The sequence below is a fragment of the Gymnodraco acuticeps genome, unplaced genomic scaffold, assembly GCF_902827175.1.
Source record: "Gymnodraco acuticeps unplaced genomic scaffold, fGymAcu1.1, whole genome shotgun sequence".
Classification (NCBI taxonomy): Eukaryota; Metazoa; Chordata; class Actinopteri; order Perciformes; family Bathydraconidae; genus Gymnodraco; species Gymnodraco acuticeps.
This window is the reverse complement of record NW_022992343.1, coordinates 389,328-400,312: the sequence shown is the minus strand read 5'-3', so window position 1 is coordinate 400,312 and position 10,985 is coordinate 389,328. Positions and strand designations below refer to the sequence as shown.

The following is a 10,985-nucleotide window of genomic DNA, read 5'->3' as shown; positions in this document are numbered from 1 at the left end:
GAGAAAAAACACACACAATACACAATGGTGTTGCCTGGGGCTGCCGCGATAGCTCTCAGACAAACCCGGGACACACTCGCTCCGGGTTCGCTTGATGACAGCTGCAGGGCCAATGGAAATATGCATGGAGCCAGCTGCGCCTAGCTGCAGCCAATGGAAAAATGTGAAAAGTTGAGCCTCCACTATGATCAGGTTAGGCTGGCTGCAGCAGCCACACCGCCGCTAAACTTCCACCAAATAAAATAAGAGAAGCTGTTTTTGTCTTGGCTGTTGCAGTGGCCATTTTAGGTAAGAAGCCCCCTTAACTTTTGGATGTTTTTGTGGAGGTGTGTGTGGTGTCTAGACTGGAAAAAGTGTGCAGGACTCCGGCATCCAGACTGAATAAACTCCGCTTTATGTGGATTAAATAGATATTGCACTCCTCCTCTTTTCATCCCTCCTCCTCCTCCTCCTCCTACTTCCTCGCCTCCCCTCCCCTCCCCTCTAGCTCCCCATCTCTCTCTCTCTCTCTCTCTCTCCCCTCCCTCCCCTGCCTGCTAATTTTTTATGCATTTTTCTAAACTGTCATGGCGATTTTGTGTCCTTGGAAATAAAAAGCGCCAGTGTATTTTTCGGGCTAACAGGGGTGATGTCTCGCCGGTGAGAGCGTCTGTCCGGTGTCCGGTGCAGGTGAGCTGTCCGCCGGGAGGGTTTTTCGGTGGAGAGATGTCCCCGAGAAGGAGTTTTAGAGGCTGTCCACACGTGTAAAGGAGAGGAGCTGTTATAATGTATTTACAACAGCGATGCAGTGACATTACACAGCTAGCGGAGAAAGCTAGCTCGGTAGCAGCGGGGTGCTAACATGAAATAGGACACTGTGTCTCCTTTTCCCTGTCGGTGTGTGTTTTGTGTTTTTCATCCTGGGAACTTCTTTATTTTCCTCCTAGCTAGCCCTCTCCCAACTTGTGGCAATTCATTGGCTGGGCTGGGAACATTCAAGCTAGCTGTGTGTTAGCCCCTGCGTCTGTTAGCATGGATATTATGGCTAAAACCTGAAAGAGGTGTAAGCTAGGTTGTTAGCTACTTAGCCTCTTTTAACATGTGTAGCTGCAGCAGCCAGGTGTGTGTGCGGTGCATACAATGAGTCATGCAAGTACATGGAGTCTTGGAGTGGAGGTACAAGTACATTGAGTCATGAAGTGGTGGTGGAAGTACATTGAGTTATTCAAGTACATTGGGTCTTGAAGTGGTGGTGTTTTTCCATCTGTCCCACACTTTCACCTGGCCAGGTTGGACAGCAGGGGGGCAACAGACAAAAGAATGGGCCATAACCTGACCCCAATCTTTGTGATGTGATTGAATGTTAATGCATATGGGAAAGAGTTACATATTTTCTGAATAAATGTTGGTATTTGAATATACTTTAACTCAATAATATTAATAATACATTTTATTTAGAGGCACCTTTCAAAGCACCCAAGGACACCTTACAATTCAGAAAATTGTACACAAGAAACTCACTCATTTAGAACTGTTGAACTCCTTTGTATTCATACTAAGAAAATGGCATAGATGTGTATTCCTGGTTACATTCAGTTTATTCACTTGCAATTAATCTGCAATTGAAGTAACACAAATCCTTGTGGTATGATTTTATGGTCAAATGCATGGTCATTATGATTATGAAAAATAGTTCAACACGTTTTCTCAACATATTTATACTTTTTACATGTATGTTTTATGTCTGGGTTACAACTACTTCCTCTTTTGTAAACATATATAAACATGTACTTACCATAATGCGTATACATTAATTCCTGTTAACATTAAGTGTATTAATTCGCATTTTCGGACACTTGCACAGACCTTTCATACAAAAGTTGCACAGGTTTCCGTATAATATTTAGACTTCTGTATATTAGATTCCTTTTATATATACTTTTACCTATATTTAAACTTATCATAATGCATATACATTTATTACATTCATGTTTGGATTTAGTTTACATGTGCTATTAATATCTACTATTTTATAATCTTCTATTTTGCACAACTATTATGTGGGTTGCCAAGAGCCAATCCAAGTCATTGTGCTCTGACTTGCATGATTTGTGCATAAAATATACATGTATATAGTTACAGTATATATTTGATTGTATTAATATTCACTTACTAATTTCCTTACACTTTGTTTAATCATTTGCAATAAAAATCTTATTTATTTAACTTTATTATATATCTTTCTTTGTCATACTTTATCACTTTTCTTGTTTAAAGTTACCTTCAGTTTTTAATTTGAATGCTCTTTTTTTCTTGGTTATACATATTTAATTATCATTGTTGGAGGGAGACCTTAGGTTTCCATTGCCATCGACCGCTTCTTTAATTTTGATTATGATAAATAAAGAACTTGAGCTTTAGAGTGACGGCTTTGGCTACAGGGTGTTTTGTAGGTACCCTCCTGGATGATGTCGGGATGGAGACGCATTTTTCTTTAAATCGTCTTTAATTGGATTAACAATGTGCAACAATAGAAAGGAATGTCTTTAATAGCTTCTCATCTAGAGGCTTTTGTGTTTTTTAATAAGCTTAAAGGATGCTTGTTGAATTCTCCTCAGGATGACAGTGTTGCAGTGTTTGATCAGCAGGAGGCACAGTGACCCAGTGGTAGAAAACCTCTCGGGGGGACGGGGGGGCTCCCGGCAGTGCTTTATTATTTGTTGTTGTTGCATGTGGTACCTGTGTCGGTCTCTTCCCCCATAAATAAGACGTGCATCAGGTCATCTGAACACACTAATCTGAATGTGACTTACTACTTTCTCCTTATTTGTGATAAGGAAAACGTTTTTAGTGTCTTGTTTGCAGAACTGCTGCTGCACTAGGACTCCTTTATGATGAGTGAAGAATAACAACTTTTTCCCCGTTTGCAAGAATGTTAAAACGGCTAAAATAGGAGTAGTGACGTTTTATTAGATTGTATAAGTCCAGGGTTGCACATGTATTTGTTAAATGCAAAATATGTGTTAAAATACCTTTTTTGAGAGATTTGCCAACCTAGACATCATTTTCTACAGACTGAAGAACATGTCTTTGTTCATTATGGATCCTCCTTTATCAATTTTAAATTGATTAGTTTCAAAAAAAGAAATGGTCACCTCATATGAGGAATCCCATCCCAATTGTAATTTCTTCAAAATAATTGCTACCATATTTTTTCAAAATCATGCAGCCCCAAAGCACACTTTTTATTTTATTTTAATACATATTTGAAAAGTAATACTGAAAATAATCATCTGCGGTTTATATTCATGCTGATGCAGAATAAATACATGATGCCAGATGTTTTCAGCAGGTGTTTGTAGATCAAACAACAGTAAGTTAAAATACCAGCAAGTGTTGGCATGGCGCCTTTACTCCACTGATCATTTATTTTTGTAACAATACATGTTTATATTTGTAACACTTAGTCATTTTTGTTTGTATTTAGACACCCAGTTTTGAACACAGTGTTTCTTTGTATTTCTGAAAGCCTTTTGTGATAATTATAGGGTGCAGATGACCCCTTTCTGTCATTTTACAAAAACGTAACCTTCTTAATTGAGGAGACAGTGTGACGATAACATCTTACAGCGAAACTTTCAAATACACACCTGTTGTAAGCTAGAGCAAACATGATTTGCCATATTTTGCCAAACAAATGTTGTTATTTATATATTTCAATCTATTTAATGAAATGAATAATGAAATTAGGACAGATGACAATGCGTCCCACATTTATACATGAAAGGGACTTTCAGGCTTGTTTAAAATAAATTCCTTTATCTTGTTTTGTTCGAAAATACAAACACAAGCACATTATTGCAACTCGGCGACCCACTGTCAGTTAGGTCTAAAAAGTGATACTTTCGTATAACATTGAAATTAATTCCTAAACTTGCATGAAACATAAAATATAAAAAGTTACTAAAAGCCGGCTTGCAATTAACCCGCAAAACAACTGCTGAAAATGATTAGCACAAATACGCAACTCATACACAAGCCACAAGTTGTTCCACTAATGGCGTTTGTACATTTTAGCAAACAAGTGACGCATTGTTTCGCAAAATGCATTTGTAATTTTTCTGGTAAAACTACCATAAAAAAACGCTAGCTTGTTACAATAACATGTTCAGTATACATCTTTTAAAAACTTTTGCTCACCTTTTAGAAATACAGAAACACAAGCACATCAATGCAAGATGTCTGCATACTTCCGGCTCTGAGTGATTCCATTTCACCGATTCGACCCCTGAGCTGCCTTCTGTGTCTGTGTGAGCTTTGCTCCTTGTAACCTTAACTTGACCTACTTAATGTTACAGCTGGCATTGCACATGAACATAAATCACTTTATTATTTCCATTATACAATGTTAATTCACTCCATTAAAACAGATCCACAAAATATTCTAGAAAGTATGTTTTTGTTTACATTGTCAGATAACCCCTTTAATTGACCTACTTAATATATTTATCATTACGTGGTTTTGTACTGGAACAGATACTAAATGTGTTTCTAACATTCTTGCCCCCTCGTGTTTGTAAGGGATTTTAAAACACTACATTCTAATACAGTGCAGTCCAGTTCAACACTTCTGCAAACGCTGCACAAAATGCAAAAAAAGTTGTTACATTTTGTTGTACTAAAACTATGAAATATGCGGGACATCGTCTCAATTTGCGGGACGCACTATAAGTCGTGAAAATTCTGTGCAGTCCCGCGCAAAGCGGGACATCTGGTCACCCTAGTTGCACCTCCATCCACAGTTTAATTTCCTTTGCCTTCATTTCCTTTGTGCATTGCATCGTCTATTTTACTAAGTCTGTTTTTAGTATACGTCATTTCCCTGTATTACCCAAGTCCCAAGAAAGTGCGCCGGACTCTGAGGAAAATATTCGTTGTGGCCAAACGGCGGTACTGCAACTTCCGTATCAGTCCGTGGCGAAAAGAGACGTCTGTAAATCAGCGGATAACCTTTTTTAAACTAAATAAATTACCCAGTATGAACTATTGTATAGCCCTTATTACAGAGGTGCCCAGTACGTCGACCGCGGGGGCGAAGCTGGTAGATCGCGAGTCATTCATAAAAAAAAAATCCAGCTCCGTTAAAATGGACAAAACAGGTTTTGATCCCTCCTCCCTTGGCCTCCCTGCCACTTAATTCAGGAGTTTACTTGATTGACAGAAAAAGCGACCTATCGCTTTCCAGTCTGTTAACCCAGAATGCAAAGCGATACAAAATCAGTCAAGTGCCGGAAAACTCAAATTTAAGTTAAAGAGACAAACAAGAGACAAACAAGAAAATGGGTGCGGGACCGAGCAAGAAGCTAAAGACAAACCACTTCCACACAGAATGGGAGGAAGAATATTTGTTTGTGATGTCACATTCAAAGGTTATTTGCCTTATTTGTAAAGCAAGCGTCGCTCTGCCAAAGAAAGGTAATGTGGAGAGGCATTATCGGAGTGTTCACAAGGCATATGACAGCGACTTCCCTCCGAGTAGAGAGTTGAGAAAGGTCATGTATTATTGCTACACAAACATTATCTCGCAGTCTTAGTGTCGCCAACTCGTTTCTAATATGCAAAAAGACAAACAAATGCGTCTATGGTCGGTGTATTTTTGACCTTTCCGATCGAGACGAGATCTCTCTCTCCCCCGTCTGTGCGCGAGGGGGCGGGGCAGTTTACACACACGCGGCTGCTACATGCAGCAACACACGGAGGAGATGGCGGAGAGTAGCGCTCCAAGGTGTGGTTAAATGTTACCCGTCTCGATGTGGACAATGCTCGTTGCCAAGAGAGTTTATCATGTAAGGGCGGAAACACGAGCAATGTGTCTAAACATTTATCAAAAGTGCTCCACATTCAGACGGAGGAATGCACCGGGCTCGACTGTCTTTCTAGCAGCTCTGTAGCCCCATCCACGAGTAACGTTTCCACGTCAGGTGTTATGTATGCTAGCAGCAACACACGGAGTTAACTCAATGATACAAACATGGGTTAATGATTAGAGGTAACTGAGTTACTCTTTATTTTGTTAAAGTTTCAGCTATTCTGTTTACAGTTCTGTCATCAGATTATTTAATATGATTTGTTAAAACATTGTTGTTTCTTTTGGTGTGAAATATTATTTATTTTATTTAAATAAAAAGCAATGTTAATTGTGTTCACAATTTGTTAAGTTAATTTAATAATATTTGTATTTTTGAATCAAGTATTAATCTTTATTGTCTTCATTGTTAGTTTCCACATGCCTAAAACAACCTCAAGCTACATCTAAAAGTTGATAAATAAATAAGAGCATTTGAGAAATTGTGCAAGGCATACAGTAATAGTCCGAATAGTCGATTAGTCGTTTCATTAATCGATAGATTAATCGATTATCAAATTAGTCGTTTGTTGCAGCCCTATTATCCCATGTATAAATACAACGTGTTATTCAGCAACCCTTGCAATTTGGGATTTTATCTTTGGTTGGTAGACCTCGGTGAGCTGGTCATTTCAAAAGTAGCTCACCAGCCCAAAAAGTGTGGGCACCCCTGCCTTATTATAATCATTAAAGGTGGGGTAGGTAATTTTGGAGAAACCAGCTCGAGATCGCTAGAATTTGAAAATACACAACCGGAAGAAATCGGCCACTTCCTCACAGAGCCCCTCCTTCAACACACACGAACGCGCACATGACCAATGAGGGCACGAGATAAGTATGTGCCCAGATGGAAGGCTGACAGGCAGGTAGGCCATCCAGTTACTTTAGCCAGGCCGGCTCAGATGATTGGTCGTGCTTTTTACAGTACCACGGCTTCCACAGATGACATTTTGTTATGGATTTGTTGTCAAAGCACTTCAGATATTCATTGCTATCGGGATGTTAAGAGCATTCCATGCAATATAACAAAAAGTGTATCTCGAGCCGGTTTCTCAAACTTACCTACCCCACCTTTAAGTCCTTAAAGTTGTAAAATGCACTAAAAGCCGAATTTAGATTTATTTTCTCTCTCCATTCATTCTAGTGAGCCGAGAGTGGGAGCTTGGGGGGCGGGGCTTAAGGGGTGCATGCTCTGTGACTGCACATACGGGTTCTTCTGCTCTGACAGCCAGGCATGATGGGTAATCTGTGACATTTCGCTCTCTCAAAAGTTGGGCCATTTTGTCTTCATGCTCCAATGAGCAGCTCTCATAGGAAAGAACGAGACCCCGCCTCCCACGCTGTATCCAGTTCTTATTATACATCTATGGTATTAGAGCACTACAGGGATACTACAATGAGTGTGGATTTGGGCAACATATCAAGACTCACAGACTTTTACATTCAACGAGAGTCAAAATGAATTATTGGTGGACTTCATATTCAAATTTTCTTGAAGAGTTTTCTTGATAAAAATGATGACGTGAGGCAAGTGCACATATCCTGTAATTAGGGCTGTCAAGTAACGCAATTTTCTTTAACGCCACTAATTATTTTAAAGTGCGATTAACACATGTGTATTTGTCCTCGTCCCGACCCGTAGTTTCAGAGCCCAAAGGCTTGACGTTGTTGTTGTTAGTTGTTAGTTGGATGGTGAGAGATTCTAGCGAGAGATATGAATACAAAAAAAGGCATTTTAAACAGCAAGCCAAGCACCCAGCTGATGCTGACAGCCCCGCTCCTGCCGCTCGCTTGCGGCAGACCACCCTTGAAAGTTTGCCGGGGAGATGCCTGGACACGGCGTCTACGAGCAGCAAGCTTTCAACAGCGATAGCTAAATGGGTGGCGGAGGCTACAGCTTGCAGGACAATTAACATTGTGGAGGACGAGGGACTGTGAGATAATTAGGATCGCATCCAACGTGCCGACTGCACATCACAGCGCATTATTTTGACCCACAGTGGGAACTTCAGTCTCATGCTTTGACTGTTATGAAGACAGAGGAGCGGCATTTCGCCGACAACTGTAAACAGGCTTGTCTGTTTGAGCAACTGGCTCAGTGCAGAGAAGTACACAGGGTTGGGAGAGAGTGTAATACCTCATTCACACCAACGCAACTCCGGTTCAAGCTCCGTGCTAGAGCTTTTCAGGTTCAGAACCAGTTCTTCGGTTTAGCTCTGGCTCTTTTCACACCGCCCAGAGTCCGACTGGTAATGCGTCGTTGCGTCATCGTTTGCGTCATGACGTAACCGTTTGCGTGCCTGCTTCATAAAGCCAAACTCCGCGGATGAAATCAGTTGCATTCATTTCTTATGGCTCTATCTGCAGCTTTTCCGGAGTCATTTCTGTGGTTTAGTTATATTCTTATAAAAAAGTGTACTCGTGTCAATAAAGGTTTTTTTTTAAAACACAACTGCTTCCGAGGTCGGTCTTATTTCTTAAGGTGGACTGAACCATGAGTGTGGAGTAACGTTGTATCTTTCATTTAAATGAACTGTAACCTTCACCCAGGTATGTAACAGCTGTTCTCAAATGAACACGTGAAGTAAAGTTTAATATTTATATTTTTATAGATTTATAATGAGGTGATCAACGTGAATGCTCAGGTTCCACCTTAACACGCAGACACGTTGCTTCACCATGAGCAGAAACCTTTATATATACAGTCTATGGCTGAAACTCTGAAACTCTTGCTAAGTTTCTCCATCGTTGTGTACAAACTGGATAAAACGCGGGCTTTTTGTTGTTGTTCTGGAGTTGATCCCGCCCCTGCCCCCGCCTCGACGTAAGCATGACGTATGTGGTGCTTTTGCTCTGGCAGGAAAATTTTTTGGTGCTTGAAACGAACCGGATTCCGGAGCTAATACCTCATTCACACCAACGCAACTCCGGTTCAAGCTCCGTGCTAGAGCTTTTCAGGTTCAGAACCGGTTCTTCGGTTTAGCGGAGGCTCTTTTCACACCGCCCAGAGTCCGACTGGTGCTGCGTCATTGCGTCATTGTTTGCGTCATGACGTAACCGTTTGCGTGCCTGCTTCATAAAGCCAAAGCGCGCGGAAACCCCTCACAGCTGACACCGACAACAACAACAATGGCCGATTGTGCTCCAGCTTCCTCTACCTCTTCGGAAGACCAGATTCCCAGCAGGTAGCTGGTCTCTTCAGTAGACCACTGCTGCTTGTTAGGTTTCTCCATCGTTGTGTACAAATTGGATACAACGTGGGCTTTTTGTTGTTGTTCAGGAGTTTATCCCGCCCCTGCCCCCGCCTCGACGTAAGCGTGACGTATGCGGTGCTTTTGCTCTGGCCGGACCATTTTTTGGTGCTTGAAACGAACCGGATTCCGGAGCTAAGAGGCTGCTCCGCTGCGGTGTGAACAGGAAAACCCGGTGCTTTTCAAGCTCCAGCTCCGAACCGGCCCCGAAACACCGTTGGTGTGAATGAGGTATTTGAGGCTGCTCCGCTGCGGTGTGAACAGGAAAACCCGGTGCTTTTCAAGCTCCAGCTCCGAACCAGCCCCGAAACACCGTTGGTGTGAATGAGGTATTTGAGGCTGCTCCGCTGCGGTGTGAAGAGGAAAACCCGGTGCTTTTCAAGCTCCAGCTCCGAACCGGCCCTGAAACACCGTTGGTGTGAATGAGGTATGAGAGAGAGAGAGAGAGAGAGAGAGAGAGGTTCCAGGTTGTTGTATTGAAAATATTCAGGAGAATACTTACATTGTTCCAATGATAATAAACAAACATTGCATAAAGCATATTTATCCACTCATATGTTGATAAGAGTATTAAAAACTTTAGAACAGATAAAAAATGTGCGATTAATTTGCGGTTAATCGCGATTAACTATGGACATCATGCGATTAATCGTGATTAAATATTTTAATCGACTGACAGCCCTACCTGTAATACATCAAGGCAACAACTGTTCAGCTCGCAATAGGCTTTATTTGCTTTATGAATCTAGTGGAAACAAGTGTGAAAAGGACACCAATCATTTGCAGCAACACCCTTTTGTTTCTGAGGTTCCCAGATCTTTACAAATATAATGCTGAATTGAGTCAAAGAGCTATGTAACATTAAATCAACCAGAAAATTGAACAACTGCTCTAGTTTGTGTCAAATCACTGTAATCATTGAGGCAGCCTTCTTTTGAATAAAGCTAGAAACATTTAAATAACAACTTCATTCACATGGCACTAAAAGAAAAGTGCTTTACAGATAACTACAGGTGCATATGATCTTACATTCCTTCACAGGCACCATGATTTCATCACAGGATCACAGATTGAGCTGCGAGTGTTGGTGTTTGTGGTGTGAAAACGTGGATTTGAAAACCAAGAAATACTTTAAAATTCAGAAGTTTCACACAGCATGTTTCACCCTGACAGACTGTTATGTTTATTTATTTTTTCTACAAAAACAATCCAGTGGGATGAGAGAGGAGAACACTTTCTTCACATTGCTCTCAAACACAAGTGTTCATTTTTCCCATCTCCAATCAATGAGGTATACAAGCTTTTGAAAGGAGGGAGTTGGTTCCTGACTCAATGGAGTCTCGTTGTCTCTTCTTTGGCTAAGCTTCATTATGTTAGGTGCATTATAATGTACTTGAACCTTGTATAACTTAATAACCTGAATAACCTTATTGAGCGAGTGCAGTGTTTCCCACAGATCTGAAATATACTTGGGGGGGGTGGTGGTAGCGGGGGGGGGGGGGGTTGAGGTGAGGTGCAGCAACATTAACATTAACCTTTCTGTTGGTCGCTTGTTAGCAGACCCTTCACGCGATGGCAGAGCGAACAGGTACAGGCAGGGCCCAAATAAATGTATTTAGGAACCTATCCATGTGATTTTTAGTGGGGGTCGACCTCAAATCCTCTAGGGGGGTCCAGGGGCATGCCCCCCCCCGGTAAGATTTTATTTTTTATTTTGGAGTTAAATGCATCAATCTGGTGCACTTTGAGGGGGAAAATAAAGAGACTAGATCTATGGAAACACCTATATTAAACAGAACTGTATACATTTCAATAATCATAAAATCATGGCCATAACCAATAACATACCA

The 10,985-nt window shown here is 41.1% G+C and overlaps 1 protein-coding gene across 1 annotated transcript in view; it reads left to right on the top strand.

The window, feature by feature from the left end:
* Positions 1 to 504: 504 nt before the first annotated feature.
* chd6 (chromodomain helicase DNA binding protein 6) overlaps positions 505 to 10,985 on the top strand; it is a 158,200-nt gene continuing 147,719 nt past the window's right edge. Inside the window, 1 exon segment of the mRNA XM_034208729.1 lies at positions 505 to 669. The gene's annotated coding sequence lies outside the window, so the exon portion shown is untranslated.